Source organism: Tenebrio molitor, chromosome 6 (assembly GCF_963966145.1).
Source record: "Tenebrio molitor chromosome 6, icTenMoli1.1, whole genome shotgun sequence".
In the NCBI taxonomy this organism is placed as follows: Eukaryota; Metazoa; Arthropoda; class Insecta; order Coleoptera; family Tenebrionidae; genus Tenebrio; species Tenebrio molitor.
In genome coordinates, this window is record NC_091051.1 from 2067429 (window position 1) to 2083950 (window position 16522).

Sequence of the window (16522 nt, forward strand, 5' to 3'; positions counted from 1 at the left end):
ACCGCACGACAGAGGTGAAAACTTCTATGACGCTCGTTGTTATTGATTTTAAGTAATATGTATTTTATAAATTTTATTATTATGGATGATAGTACTTGGAGGAATAAGGAACAAGGCATAAATAATTGATATTATTTAAATCCAATGGTGATTTTAAATAATCATCAGAAATCTGCATTTTTCAATAGAAACTGCAAATACGTCCGCTTTTAGAGGTAAACACTCTGGCAAAATTTGTGACGTATTCATGTCAAGGCCGATTTTGATTACAAAGGTGAAAGAACAACTCTTTGGAAGAATTCTGTAGCAAACCCTGTTTGCAAATATGTTGGTTTCTTAATGCATATAAATTCATTGTTCGGTTAACCCTATTTGTGCTATTTTGTTGTATATTTTGGCTAGTGTTGTAGTTTCATGCTTTCTCCCTTTTCACCTCCTATAAAACATTTTTCTGAACTTCATGTTTCTTGCAGTCCAATTAGTTTTTATCTAAAAATATTTGTATTAATCAATGCAATTAATTGAAAGGTCTGATTACATTTAGTAATCCCTAGGTATTTTTCGCATTTCTCTAACTGACAAATGACTATTTCCTTCATTCTTCATTTCTATTGAGAATCGCATGAGGTGATTTTGAGGTTTTGACATTGAATGATCTGTACCTGGACATAACCCCACTTTTTAACAGACGTGATCACAGCATGGGACAGACGTTTTTAGTTTCTCCCACTATAAATATTAATTCCCGCTATTAATATTGATAAATACATTGAGATCATTGCTTTACCATCATTGTCAAGTTTAGACATTTTCACATCAGGTTCACACCACACTAGATGGTCAACATCAGGAGCAAAAATTAAAAAAATAAATCCAAATACTTGCCTTCCACAATTATTGCTGTCTTCTCAGCATTCAATCTTGTTTACCTTAACCTCACTTGTATTAAATACTAACACTGTCAAATATGAATTTAATGCTCAGTGCGCAAGCGCTAGAGCTCGTTCACAATCAACAATTCTCAATTCACAACAAATTTTACCACTTTATCGGTCTCCGTTGTTCTGCCAATACGTCCGCTTTTAGAGGTAAATAGACTGGCAAAATTTGTGAGGTTAGGTTTCGATGTTTTAGTTTTATTTTCTTGACGATAGTTTTATTATATTGAACAGAACACTTTTCATAGCAATACCCTGTATTATGATAATTTGTACATTTTCCTCTTCACATTTTGCTACACAAATTTTTCCAAAAGAATAATTGCTGAAGCCATATAATTGAGAATTACGTATTAAATCGTACATCCATCTGTAAACTTACAATATTTGTCGTGTCTTTATCGTTTATACAGAGTGTCCCCAAAAAAAAGACGAGTCCATAACTCCCTTATTTATCGGAGAATTTTAATTATATATACACCAAATTAAATGGTTTTTAATAGGCTACAAAACGGCTTAATAAATTGACGTATAGTTCCAAGGGCTTCAAGACTAAACTGTCAAAATATTTTTTTTCAAATGGGATTACATACTTTTTTTTAGTAATTCTGATAGAGATTTTAATTCTAAAAACAACAATATATCACAAGTATAACTTGACATAAAAAAAAAATAACACTAACTTTTGAAACAAATGACGAGCACCAAGCGAAAAGCTATCAAAATGCATTGCGTTACAATGTAATAACCAAATTAAGGTGGCTAGAAAAACAAATGACAAATAATAATATGTGGGATTGAGCAGATATGCCCCCAATGTTTAGCGCAAAATGGAACATAGACGTTTTTTTACATTTTTTTTTTTTGTGAATTTTTGGTATTTAAGTGTATACTTGTGATACACTGTTATTTTCAGAATAAAAATCTCTATCAGAATTACTAAAAAAAAATATGTAATCCCATTTGAAAAAATTTTTTTTTGACAGTTTACCCTTGAAATCCATGGGGCTATACTTGAATTTATTAGGCCATTTTGTAGCCTATTAACAATCATTTAATTTGGTGTACAGATAATTAAAATCTTCCGATAAATAACGGAGTTATGGACTCGTCTTCTTTTTTGGGGACACCTGTATATAACAATATTATATACAGCTACTCCTGCAGCTCTGCACTGAGGTCAGTCAGGTCACAACACAATGAACACTGAAAATTGAAAAGTGTCAAGTGACGCACAGTTGATTGTTTTTCGCTCGCTTCGCAAAAAATCTCGACTCCCGAGATTTTATCTTGCCGTGTCGTGCTGCGAACGATTTTACCGTGTCGCATGAAACTAATTCACTGCCCGGGAATAAAATGTATGTAGTGCGCCTAAAAACGCGCGAGGACCGGCTAATCACGTCCCAATTGAGTGTGGCGCCCCCACTGATTATTATCGGAGGTTCATCAGCAAAAGCTGTTCGTGTACGCACTTTAATAATCCCTTTCATAAAATCAACGTTAGACAAGAAATTAATTAAGAAGAGTGGAGTGCCTTAATTATTTAGAGGAACACAATGGGGTCCCGGTTAGTTTTTCGTCGTCGTCGTCGTTGTCACGCGGTGAAAAACTCGGGTTAAATTAAATTCGAGAGCTGTCGTCGTCGAGGATCCGCACCATCACGAACGATTCCGTGGCCGTTTGGGGCGCTATCTGCGGCCGACGTCAAACGTCGCTCCACCTGACGCATGGCGCGTCGAAAAATTTCAACAATTAAAATTCCATCAGCGTCGGCAAGTTGGCGCTCGTTTTGTGACAATTCCGCACCCGAGACGCCTCGTACACAAAGCTCATTATTCTTTTCTTCGGGAACATTAATCAATCTGCTTAGAGCCTTTTGAAATCTAGCTAATGCCCCCGAACGCCTGAAACTTTCATGATATTAACGCCGAGGCGGATCTACGGCCGGTAACGGTGTTGTTACACGACGCCCCGCCATGTTCCCAGACGCTGAATTAATAATCACGGATGTATGGGATGGAATTCCGACTGGACCGGGGGCCCACCCCCGGACGCCACCCCCCAACAATAGCAATACAAGGAGGAAATTGTCTCGTTCCGTCTACCGCAATTTTTTTCTCTCGCACTATTTTCTCCCACTCTCTAATCAGAATCTATTTTCCGAACGTATTTACATCTCTCCCGATTTCACCAACGGAGACACAAGTTCCGGTCACAGATTTTATTACCTTTCGGTCCCATAAATTAGCCGAAAACCCATCAGTCGCTGTTTTATCGACCATCCTCAAAATATTTCGAACAAAGTCGTCCCCCAAACACAATATTTCACTGGTCCCACGTTTGCGAAAAATGTCCACCTACGATAACGGGACATAGACTATTTATTTTACATGGATAAAATGTAGAATACATAATTAATTAAAGTAAGAGAGGAAGGCAAAGCTTTCGTTCACGCGAATTGCGTGTTATAATTATTATTTTCAATATACAAATTCTTTTTCATTAAATTGAATTTCAATTATGCGTGAATAAAAACCAGTGAGCGAAAGTGAAACCTTCACCCCGTGGTAACTGTGGATACAGACTCACTTTCAAGGGAGGAATCGAACAAATTAATAAAAGTAATTTCCACTCTAAATCGGTGAAATAAGAACGTATCGTGCGCCCCTTCCGGGACAGCCTGTACGCGCTTCACCGTCCTCGCCGGGAGACAGGTACAAAACACGAATCGATGTAAGAAAGTTTAATGAGCTATTAAAGGGGCTTTAAACTTCTCCGGGCAAATACACAATGCGGATGTATATAACGGCATTTAAGAGTTCTCGGCGTACGTCATCCGCCGGTTCTTCCCCTCGACCTGCGGCACGTCGCGTCGATAACGTGTCCGTAACGCGACTCGGGATGCCGTTCGAGTTTCAGAAACGAACGTACGGCTCTCGGTGATGTTTCCGAAAACTTTTAAAGCTCTTTAATGGACGACGCTTTATTTTATTCGGGGTGGATTTTTGCACCTCGACGAGAACTCGCACAGGTGTCCCCCGTGTTGTGTTTTTTTCCAAATTAAATTCCCCTAGAATATTATTGCAACTAAACGGGCCGCAAAACAGATGATAAAGCGTCCCGTTTTTCATTACTCCGGGGGTGAACCGCTTCGTCGCATGATTAATGAACACGCCAGGTCAACTGTGAATTTCCGACCAAGGACGAAGAATCGGAAGGTTTCTTCTGGTGGCGGTCATCGGAGGTCGTCGATTGCAGCGTCGGGTCAACACTTCCGCCGGCTAATTACGCGAGGTAACGATGACAAACGGTCGTTAATTATGTTGGACGTGGCAGGCGCGGCCACATTTCACGGCTCGGATGAGCCGAAATTAGTTCCTTTCATCTGGATCGAAGAATTTTAACAAATGCAAAATGCACCTCGAGCGACGTGTTTACCCACTAAATTACACGATCAAAGGACACCATCGACTTATTTTAAACGTTGGTTATCGCGGGAGGTAGTTTTGGAGGAGTCGGGGCCCATTCTGTATGCGCTCCGGAGGTCGTTTAAATTTTCGATAACGCCTCCTTGCGCAATTTTATCTAAATTGGAGCGTAACCGTGGGAGTGCGTAACAGATAAATATCGGAGCTCCGAAGTGGGGCCGTGCACCGGGTCAGCGGCCACTTGCCTAATCCACACTCGGCGTTATTGTTTCGGCAATATCGACGTTCCCGGAGTCGCCCGGAACCGACCCTTTCAGATATCCCTTTCATCTTATCTTTGCCTTTCTCCCGAACCGACCGACACATTTTAAGTGTACGACTTAATTGCTTCGTTAAAAGAATCATTCTCCGTCCAATTTAAAAGAAAAACAACGAGAACTTTTTAATCCACTTAGGATGTACATAATGGAATCTTGCCCCCAAAAACTAATTTTCCTAATCTTTGTGAAGTTAAATGGTTTTGCATTTTATTTAAATATGAATCGGGCGCGCGGCACAGACCAAATTTTTTTTTCGCTTCGGTTTTGTGCACCTGATTGGAAAATTTCGCCCGTAATCGGGGAGGGCGAGATTGTTTGCGGACTCCCGGGGGATGGGGCGCGTGCAGTGCCGTGCAACTTTTCCAAAAGTTAAACGTTTGTATTATGGCATCCGGGGGAGGAATGCTGCACGTTTGAATTTTTTAGGAACAGCAAACGTGCGATTTCGACCCTCAATAAAATCTCTGAAATGCACCTGTCAGATTGCATTTAGTTCAAAAAAGAACGTATGAAGGCGCTTTTCTTGGAAAAACGTTCAAATGAAATCCTGGGCGTTGGAAATCGTCAATTGTTGTGCTTTTTTACAGCGTAGATTAATTGGAAGATGTTGACACCTAACCTAAAATTTAGAGCCAAAAAAATCTTTCTTTGCAATGTTTTACATTAAAAATAGAATAACTTAACGATTCCTATTCTCGAAGCAAATATCTAAGGGCACTCTTTGCTGAAAACAAGCATGTTCAAGTATGTCCCGATTAAACACAAAAAATGTCATTCGTGTCAAACGGCGGGAAATTCAAACTTTACACTGTTCTAAAGAGTTTAATTTTTCCGACGCCTACTCAGCCCATTTCATTTGAACGCGCGATATGTTTAAAATAGAAGAAATCTAAAAACAGTTCTGTCTACATTTCTCATTATAAAATGAATAAAAAAATGTGCATATCTATAAATTGTACAACGTATAAACTACAAAAATTGTGAATGCACCGTGACATTAAAAAATACACCAGGATATTGCAGTAATACATACAGGGTGTTATTGAAAGTTGTACAGATATTTTAAACAGGAGCTACTGGCTTCATGTAGAAGAAAAAAATTTTAAAAAATTCTATGTCAAAAAATTAAATGACATTTATTTTTTGAGGTACAATTTTTTTTTTAAATTGCTTTTAGTTTTCTACGTTGTCCTACAACCTCGTAGGTAAAATTTCGGCACATTTTAAAAATACACCCTGTATATCTTGTTTTATAAAATGTACGCCAATGCAAAGTACCTCTTGGAAATATGCTTTAAAACAAGGAAACCGCATTGGTGTACGTTTTATAAAATTATATACAGGGTGTATTAAATAAATGTCATTTTCTTTTTTGGCCTAGAATTTTTTAGATATTTTTTCCGAGTTCTAGATGAAGCCAGTAGCTCGTGGTTAAAATATCTGTACAACTTTCAATAACACCCTGTATATTTATTTTTGTTCTTTGATCTAGAAAGACTCTAAAATCTCGCTTTCTTTAATTATTCCACTAACCCATTTTTTACTTTTGCCGCTCCTGAGCTGCACACTGCAGGGTAAATTCAACACGTAAAACTTGCAACGTCATCAATAAGGGGTGGATTATAATCCGGACGTCCGCATTAAAGCTTTCAATTGGCTCTTGCAAACAGTGATCGTTCTAACGTGACATTTTTCCAATAACTGTTGGATTTGAATTGTTGTTTCTTTTTTTTTCTAAACTCGAATTATCGTTCCCTGCGCCCTCGGATTCTCTTGATTCGCAATCGTCAGACGCACCCGTCTTCGGGCCAAGTTGCCGTCATTTCCGTGAAACATAAAAGGGAGGATTTTAATAAACAGTCCGTTCTCGCAGATTTTCCTTCCACGAGATTGAATCGGAATGAACTTGTTGAGGGTTTAATTTGTCGGAAGAATGAATATCTTTGAACGTAACATGTCCGGTCCAACTTCCCCATCCATTTATCCGGGTCCAGAGCTCACAATGCGGGGTGGTGGAAACTCATTTATTCCGAACGGCAATGTCGGACGTCATAATCGCCGCTTCCACCATTAATCCGTGCCGGTTCCGACGTCGGCTATTTTCGAAATCGTGTGCAACAATAACGTGATGCAGCCGGGTTGCATGTCGTGTGCAGATTTACCGCCGACAAGGGTAGTCTCTTACGGTAAGCAACCCTTATCTGGCCCAGATAGAGAAATGTCGCGGGTGAAATACACGTGGAACGCCACGCCGGAGGAACGAACCCCGCCGCCGCCGCCGGCCGTATTTATGAAGGGCGCGCCCGGACCCCAGATTGCGGATATCTGTGTGATATCGCCGCCTCAAGAACGGATTTATGTTTGATAATAACGGCTAATTTATGAATTTCGTGATGTTCCATTCTTCCAGGTTGCCGCCGAGTATTAATCATTCCGGTGTGATTTATGAAGAGCCGCGCCGCAACTTAATAGATAAATACTGTCGCGATTCCGAACGACCCTTCGAAAGGGGTGAGGCCGGGGCATCGTTAAATGCCACTTTCTCTTGTAATTAGGGCGAGAACGTGTTTTATTCCCGAACGAAATGAAACTGTTTCGCCCCCATTAAACGGATCCTTAAATTTTACGTCCGCAGCATAAAGCTTATTAAATTCGACTGGCAAAAAAATACAAGAATAATAGGGGAGGCGCCGAGGGGGGGGAGAGTACGCGAACAGAAAAAGAAACGGCGGAATTTATGGACGCATAAAACAATAGCAACGCAAACGACTCTTTAAAAGAAACTACAAGTGAAGGATGACTCCGGCTTAAGGTGGATGGTGTTGAACGGAGCAAATAAAAAGCAATAAAAACATAAATAGGGGCGGAAGAAAAAACGAATCGATTCAAGGTGTAACTGTGCGTAAGAGGGGATTGAAAAAAGGGTATTTAGCGGGTGCGGTTTGATGACCCTTTTGTAATTGATGGAACGACCAAAGACAACTATTGCTTTCAGGTTCAGCTCAGGATTAATGCTGAGGCAATAGGTTTTTATTTTATTTGAAATGCGGAAGGTTCTGGGAAATTCGGTTGATTCTCGAGCTGACGATTCACATAAAAATGGTGGAGACGCCGGAATATCTTTCCCAAAAAAAAGTAATCTCATTAGTTTTTGATACAGATGAAATGAAATGAACTGTTATAATAATACATCTAGAAGCAAATTTATTCTTTGCAGATTTATGAATGTTTTCGTGGTTAAAAAGTTAGAATACTTTTAAATTGCTTCTAGCTCTGTTACTCACGGAACTAAGTGTAATTTAAGTGTTCGAAATTTTAGTGGGAGAAAGTAACAAAGAAAATCTCAAAATTCCTAATTAATCTTTATTAACCTTTCGTAATACATACAGGGTGTCCCAGAATGAACCAGCATAATTTTAACCACGAGCTACTGGCTTCGTGTAGAACTCGGAAAAAATATTAAAAAAATTCAAATGTCAAAAAATAAAATGACATTTAATTTTTTAGGTACAATTTTTTTTAATTGCTTTTAGTCTTGTAGGTTGTTCCACAACGTCGTAGGTAAAATTTCGGCACATTTTAAAAATACACCCTGTATATCATATTTTATAATTTCCTACTTCGACTTTCTTTGATTTCTCGAGCTGCATGACATATACGAATTGTCTAAACGACAAAATGAATCTAGAAAACAATACGTCTCCATACGTTTCGACTTTGAGGAATTCTGCTTGGATAAAGTCTCAAGAAAAATGCGATCACCTCTCGTTTCTTGAGCCGGATGAATTCTCCAAACGTGCTGTGACAAAATAATATCAACGAGTCATCTTTATCGATGTGAATAAATTTCGTTGTTGCATCATTTCGATTGCATACTCTGCAACATATGACAAAGACGTAACTCCACACGCTGCGACTGGTAATGGTTATTTACATTACAAATGCGGTAGACTACATTTTACAGCGCGAGGTTTTAAAACCGAGCGATGTAAAATGCCTACCGCTTTTGTAATGTATTAATCTTTTTGGCCGACGACTCGTTTTCTCAAATTTGAAATTTGTTGTAACCAATAATTTTGCAAAACCTGTCAAAGACTGACATTTGATTAATAAAATACCAGAAAGTTATCTATTATACCGATAACTGACATGCTTACGATTTATACTACAAGACTGATCGGAAGCTAACATTTTCTTTGTAGGTCCTTGAAAGCTTAAAATTTTCGTGGTATTTTACACACTCCGTGCGGTAAAATGACAGATAGTTTTATTAGTGTGTAAAAATCAAGATACCGTAGCTGTTCAAAATGTGTAAACATGTCATTTACAGTTGAGGAGGCCAAATAGTATATTTCAAACCAAGGTAAGAAAGTGGTTTCTTGCAGACCGCAGGCAAAGATTATAAACCGAGTCGTAGACGAGGTTTGTAAGTGCCTAAGGTCTGCAAGGACACTTTCTTAACAAGGTTTGAATACAATTTTTTTCCCTACCGGCACAACTTTGTTGAAAAAAGTCAAAAAAGATGGTTATATTCGTGATTAAAACGAAAATTTTGAGAATTGAATAGTAGGCTGCGTTATTTGTTTAATTAACTTGTCATCGCATTTGAAGATTTGAGGTTTGTTCGAAAATTTGATATAAACAAGGTAAAGTAATCTACCTACCTAGCTTATCTGTTTATTTTCCAGATTATATGATTGACCTACCAACTTACTTCATTGAATTGGCTTTCATTTATCAATAACTTATTTCACTTTTGACACTTTTCGGACATTTGTATTTTGGTACAGTTTTACCATAAACATTTCATGATTAACTTTCTTACCTTAGCGAGAAAGTTGAATTTTCTCACCTCAAATGAGGTATCCACAGCCTACATTTCTAACCGGTAGGGAGAAAAATATTTTTTTCATCCGCAAACGAAAGTGAAACCTTCATCAAAGCAGCACCGGCGACTGCAGCCCCGCTTTATTTATTCACTTTCTCCGGTGGCACTCTGGAAGGATTCGTCGAAAAAACCCCATCCTCCTACCGTTTATCGCTCCACAATCGATTCAACCCTTGACGCTCACCCCAATTAGCGCCCTGTAAAAACGGCGCTCATGTGGGTCCCTCCTTCCCTCGTAATTTACTTAAACCTCGGCGAGTTGCGATGATTAATAAATACGAGGGCGCCGCGTTTTAAGCGGTTTTTGTGTGCGAGTGTGTGCATGTCGCCGGGACCGCTCGTTTATCCTGATACAGGATTCCCGGCTCTCCTGAATTTGAATCTATAGTCGTGAAACGGATTCGCTGCGACTAAGGGGCCGCCCAAACTGTAGGTTATGGCCTCATCTCTGCTCGAAGCATATTCCCGGACAAAAATCAAATCTCGCCGAGAATTTCCTGCCAAATATATTTGTTGGGGTTTTTTTTGTGTGCACGCGACGCGACCCACCTCAAATCCGACCGGGACGTTGTAATTTCAATGTTGTCGCAATTATCGCCCGACTTATTGCCGCTTGAATAATTTAGGGACCCCGGGGGAAAAAAATCATCGTCACGTTTCCCATTTCACAAAGCGATAAACAGAAAATACTTCGCCGGTCTTTCATGACGAGCGTTCACAATTCAGTTCAGGCAAATGTAATGGCTTTTGCAATACTTATGATTACACAAGTTTTATTTACTTTCCAGAACGATATTTCGTTCGATTTATCGATGCGTTTGATTTAAAATTTATAGCTTTTCATGTTCGATTTGGTAAGGATGACGGTTGCACCTCCTCCGTCACAATCACCGATTGATTCGTGTTGAGCTAATGCTCCGCTCATCAACCTTTGTGTTCGTTTATTGTCGGCGCATCCACCATTTTCGATCGACCATTACCGACGGCTGAAAGGCGCCGGATCTGATAGGTTTTAATAAAAAGTCAATCGAATAATGTAAAGTTGTTTAGACTGAAGCTTTTTTCCACGGAAAACAAACGGGCGATGTTTTTTCCGGTAATGGCTGTTTCGAACTAACGTTTTTTTTAAATCTCGTTTTCAACCTATTGTTTTACCTAATTATCTCGTTATTTTATTTTTTAATTAATTAGTTCAGAGCGTAATAAAGCACGTCAGCTAATACGCCCGGAAGGCGGTTGCTACTTTAACGGGGTTTCAGTTTTTACATATTTTACAATTTTTTATGTGAAATTTCTCTCCAAGTTTTCAGTTTCATGTTTTTTACTTCGCATTTCAGATTCTCGAATTTTCAAACTTCGCCAGGATTTCAGCGGAACAATATTGAAAATATTCCGATGTTGTTATTCAATTCGGATTTTTCTCTCCATTTATATTTTAATAACCTGATATTATTTTAAAGAAAAAAACTCCAACTTTTAGTATTTGAGCTGAAAATTTTTAAAATTTATCAAGCCCACAAATGACGAAGGCGCCGCTATACAGTGTGTCCAAAAATTCTGGAAACACCCAAATGAAAACGTAATGCATAATTTTCGAAAAAAATCTAGTCAATTAGTGTTTTAAAAAAGGTTTTCATTGATAGTGTCTGTTCGGTCTTTTCGATGACCTTGAAAAAGTTATTAAGTATGTTATAAAAAAAACATTGCTGAAGTAATAGAAAACATCAAAAACGAATTTTATTATCGTTTAGGATATTGTCAAGATGTTCAAGGACAACATTTTGAACATTTGTTGTAAGAATTATAAAGGATGTCGCAAAATTAACGTATTCCAAGTCGGGGGTCTTGTAAGGAAAAATCTCAGGAATCTCGAAAAAATAAAATAAAAATATACAAAGATATATGGGTCTGAAGGTTCAAATTTTTCATCATGTTTTCTTCAAATAAAAAATATAAATGTTGACATTCATTTTGAAATATGATGAGGATGATTATGTAAAATATTAAAGTATAAATGAAAAGACATTTCTTGAAAAAACAGCTTTATCTCGAAAAAATAAAAGTTTTATTTTTCCAATTTTTGTTCAAAAGTAGCTAGAATATTAATCAGATACTTTTGAACAAATATTGGCAACTTTGATATTTTCTTCAAAGTAACAGCAATTTTTTTTTTAATATTTTTACTTGGTCAACAGGATGTCCCCTACTCGGAATACGATAATTTTAAGACACCCTGTAGTTGCCTTTCAAAATTAAAGTTTTCTTTATTTTCTAATAACCAATTAGGTTTTTTCAGGAAATTTTTTACGTAAATTGAAAATTTTTTTGACCGTCGGGTAAACAATTAAAAGATCTATTAAACACGGTAGTAAAAATGCGACGTTGCCATTTTAAAAAACCTCTGATGACATCATAACTCTTTCAAGGTCATCAAAAACACCAAACAGATACCTTCAACAGAAAGCTTTTTGAAAACGCTAGTTCACCTGTTTTTGCGTTTATCTCGAAAATCATTCGTTTCTATTTTATTGGGGTGTTTCCAGATTTTTTGGACACGCTGTATTTAAACATTTCACCATATCTCGTTACTTATCGAGATGAAATATAGCAACTGACATTTATAAATTTCATCCTGACGAAGCGAACAAAAGAAAATACACATTTGTCTCTATCTGCAACAATATTTCTGATATTGGTAAATTTCACCAAAAATGAGGAAGACGTCCGAATATTTCTACCAACAAAAATGTTGATCTTTGTATTTTTCCTTGAGATGATATTAAAGAGAAAGCGCCGGAAAAAACACGATACTCGAATTTTCTACACTGGCCTCTATTTTTGTTTTGTTTTTGAAATTCAAGACCCCCCAGATTACCTTACATATTTGCTTTTATCAAATTAATTTGCCAACATTCAACTCTTCAATTTAATTTTTTGTTGGATTTTACGAAACAATACTACAACACTATTTTGTTATTCAATTCGACCTTTCCCTCAACGTTCGATTATAAATATTTTCCACATTTAATACAGCCGATTCGTTTACAATAACTTTTTTGTTTGCTTCAAATTCACGTTTGTTACATCTTACATAATCCTATTTTTAAATGTCATTATTTCCCAAACTAAAAAGCGCGTGATCAGCTTCCACGTTTGACCTGTAAATGCCCCGGAGGTTTTTGTTAGAGCTTTTTTCAAAATTTCATTAGTTCCAGTAAATTTAAAATCCAACATAATAAATTCGCATTTCCATCTCCAATTATGAACAATTTTTTTTTTTCATCAGCTCGGCGGAAAAATTTTTTCGTCACCGTCTCTGGTCTTATCGGAAAATAATTTTCCTCGAACCTCTACCTACAATAAACTTTTCCAAACCGTCTGGAAACACTTCTTTCTTACTTGCTTCAAGCTTTATTACTTTCACTTTTCCCCGTGTTCGATTCTCACCACGATAAATTTACGTTTTTGCATTTATTTCAACTTTCGCGACTCCTCTCAAGGTCAAGTTTTTCAACAACTCTCAAATAGACCGCTCCCCTTGATCGTCACCGCGTCCAAATTCTTTTTAATCTCGTCCTGTCCGCACTTTCCGTCGGTATTTACTCTTTTTCGTTTCTCGTCAATTTGGCTCTCGATTTTATCTTCTCTCACATTCTCGCCTCCGACGCGGCCAACCGGCCAGACTCCTCTCGCTCTAGACTGTGACCTCGCAGACAAATATACCTCGACTAATTTCTCCTCTATGACTAAGTGTGATTGATGCGCCGCGACGCCCGCCCCTCGACATATCCTTCACGATTTTTATCGTTCGCTTTTATGCATCTGGCACGTTTCGAAACCGACTAGTTGGCGACGCGTTAATCTTCGCCATCCGAAAACATCAAGCGGACCAGGTGGAGGAAAAAAAAGCGAGGGGAACGCACCAGTTTTTCTGATTTAGGACGTCGGCGGAAACACTTTCGGAATCTGTTAGGAAAAGGGGGCGGTTTGTTTTATTGTCAACGTAGTGAGGCAGTTATTTAGAGGTTTTTGACTCTATATGGTCTACTAAAAAGTTAGACTTCTCGCGAATGGGCCGTGATTTATTTTAACTGTGCTCCACGCCGTTTTATAAAAGCAGTTGTTCTAGCTAAAAGGCAACTTAAGATTAATGCCGCTATAATTGTCAGCAGTTTTCTGCTTCAAATAAAAACTTGCTTTTATGCATTGCGCACTTTGTATTTCATTGTGTCGAGGTGTGCGACGCCGTTCTTTATTGCCAACAAAATCACTCAACGCCACTCTGCTTCTCGGTAAACGGAACACACTAGAAAAGTACAACGACCAAGTGCAATTGCAAAGAGAGACAAGGTCACTCACGTCATTCAACATGTCAAAGTCAATTCCATCCAATAAGTAAAAAAAAGTGCGTGCTTAAGACCGCACGACAGAAGTGAAAACTTCTATGACGCTCGTTATTGATTTTAAGTAATATGTATTCTATAAATTATATTATTATGGATGATAGTATTTGGAGGAATAAGGAGCAAGGCATAAATAATTAATATTATTTAAATCCAATGGTGTTTTTAAATAATCATCAAAAATCTGCATTTTTCAATAGAAACTGCAAATACGTCCGTTTTTAGAGGTAAACACTCTGGCAAAATTTGTGAGGTATTCATGTCAAGGCCGATTTAGATTACAAAGGTGGAAGAACAACTCTTTGGAAGAATTCTGTAGTAAATCCTGTTTGCAAATATGTTTGTTTCTTGATGTACATAAATTCATTGTTCGGTTAACCCTATTTGTGCTATTTTGTTGTATATTTTGGCTAGTATTGTAGTTTCATGCCTTCTGCCTTTTTAGGTCCTATAAAACATTTTTCTGAACTTCATGTTTCTTGCTGTCCAATTAGTTTTTTTCTAAAAATATTGATATTAACCAATGCAATTAATTGAAAGGTCTGATTGCGTTTAGTAATCCCCAGGTATTTTTCGCATTTCTCTAACTGACCAATGACCATTTCCTTCATTCTTCATTTGTATTGAGAATTGCATGAGGTGATTTTGAGGTTTTGACATTGAATGATCTGTACCTGGACATAACCCCACTTTTCAACAAACGTGATCACAGCATGAGACAGACGTTTTTAGTTTCTCCCACTATAAATATTAATTTCCGTTATTAATATTGATAAATACATTGAGATCATTGCTTTACCATCATTGTCAAGTTTAGACATTTTCACATCAGGTTCACACCACACTAGATGGTCAACATCGGGAGCAAAAATTAAAAAAATTAATCCAAATACTTGCCTTCCACAATTATTGCTGTCTTCTCAGCATTCAATTTTGTTTACCTTAACCTCACTTATATTAAATACTAACTGTCAAATATGAATTTAATGCTCAGTGCGCAAGCGCTAGGACTCGTTGGCAATTAACAATTCTCAGTTCTCAACAAATTTTACCATTTTATCGGTCTCCGTTATTCCGAAGTTACAGAACAGCAAATTTGCCTCCCAGATTTAAAGACCTATTAATATCCGATCTTTTAACGTATTCGATACAGAATAGCCCCTAATAAACATCAAAACTCTGTATTTTTCAATAGAAAGTACCAATACGTCCGCTTTTAGAGGTAAACAGACTGACAAAATTTGTGAGGTTAGGTTTCAATGTTTCAGTTTTATTTTCTTGACGATGGTTTATTATATTGAACAGATACAGAACACAAGTTTATTATGATAATTTGTCCATTTTCCTCTTCACATTTTGCTACACAAATTTTTCCAATAGATGAATTGTTGAAGCCATATAATTGAAATCTGTAAACTTACAATAGTTGTCGTGTCTTTTTCGTTTATACAGGGTGTCTCAGCTAAGACTTTCGAGCCTAATAACTCAGTTATTTTCCAGTGGATTTTTGTGAAATTTAAAATGCAGATATTTTAGACGGTGAAGAATAAAATCTCATTAATGCAATCACCCAAATCTTAAAAACGTAATTTTACATGCCTTTTTAAAATGTTGAATCAATTAAGATTTACATAAAAAAATTGATCGTCAATAAAAAATGCTGTAGGGAAAAACTCGTCATTGAAAGACGTCTGGTTTGCAAGAAAAAAGCAAAAAACTGTGTTAAACGTGGCTGCAAATGCAAAAACGTAGACGCGTATGAAACAAACGCGCAATTTTGCAGAATTTTGGTCATCCCTTTTCGCAGAAGCGCAGGTGACATATTTGACGTTTATTTTGCCAACCTTACAAACACTTGCAAAGTTAAAGACAACATTTAGACGTAATTTATTATACTGGATGCTTTAATTCTTCCATAAAGGACTAAAACACGATCGGGATATTTTAGCAAGGTAATTTAGTTCACGTACGCTTCCTGTGTCTTCAAATAAATTGACGACTCTCTTAACCTTACATTTTGTAAAGCCTACATTTGGATAGTGTTCCACGAGAAAACGAACTGTGTCATTGAAGTTCTTACGACACTCTCCATAGGCAAAGTTTTTTTCCTTTTTCAACAATATTGAAATTTCTGCCGCTGTAGTCTATTTTTAGAGTATTTTCAATAAATTTTCACAATTTGACGTTTCTAATAAGGCGCGCCCAATTTTGACAGACGTTAAAGGGTGTACAAAATGTTACTTGGCAATTAATCATCAATTGTTTCAAAAGGCAACTGCTCAAATACCTTCAAATTTTACATTAAATTTTTAACGAAAAAATCTAATCTTTTCGTTGAATCAGACAAGTGATTTACTTAATTGTTTGTGTAGACCCCTATTTTTTAATGTTTAACAATCTAATAATAATCGCGGATAATTTTCGATAAAGGAAACCTGTGTTAAAATTACATTTTTTAACTTGAGGTAATTTTATTATTACTAATTGAACCTTCACGGTCTAAAATATCTGCATTTTAAATTTCATAAAAATCCGTTGGCAAATA

General features: G+C 37.1%; 1 protein-coding gene and 1 long non-coding RNA gene across 6 annotated transcripts in view; one reads left to right on the forward strand and one right to left on the reverse strand.

Moving 5' to 3' along the window:
• Ten-a (tenascin accessory) overlaps positions 1–16522 on the forward strand; it is a 206947-nt gene that overhangs the window by 13106 nt on the left and 177319 nt on the right. The gene's annotated exons all lie outside the window — the stretch shown is intronic.
• LOC138132758 (uncharacterized) lies at positions 14140–15232 on the reverse strand. Its single transcript, XR_011160173.1, has 2 exons — positions 14777–15232; positions 14140–14718 (listed from the first exon to the last, which is right to left on the reverse strand). It is a non-coding gene; the product is annotated as an uncharacterized lncRNA (long non-coding RNA).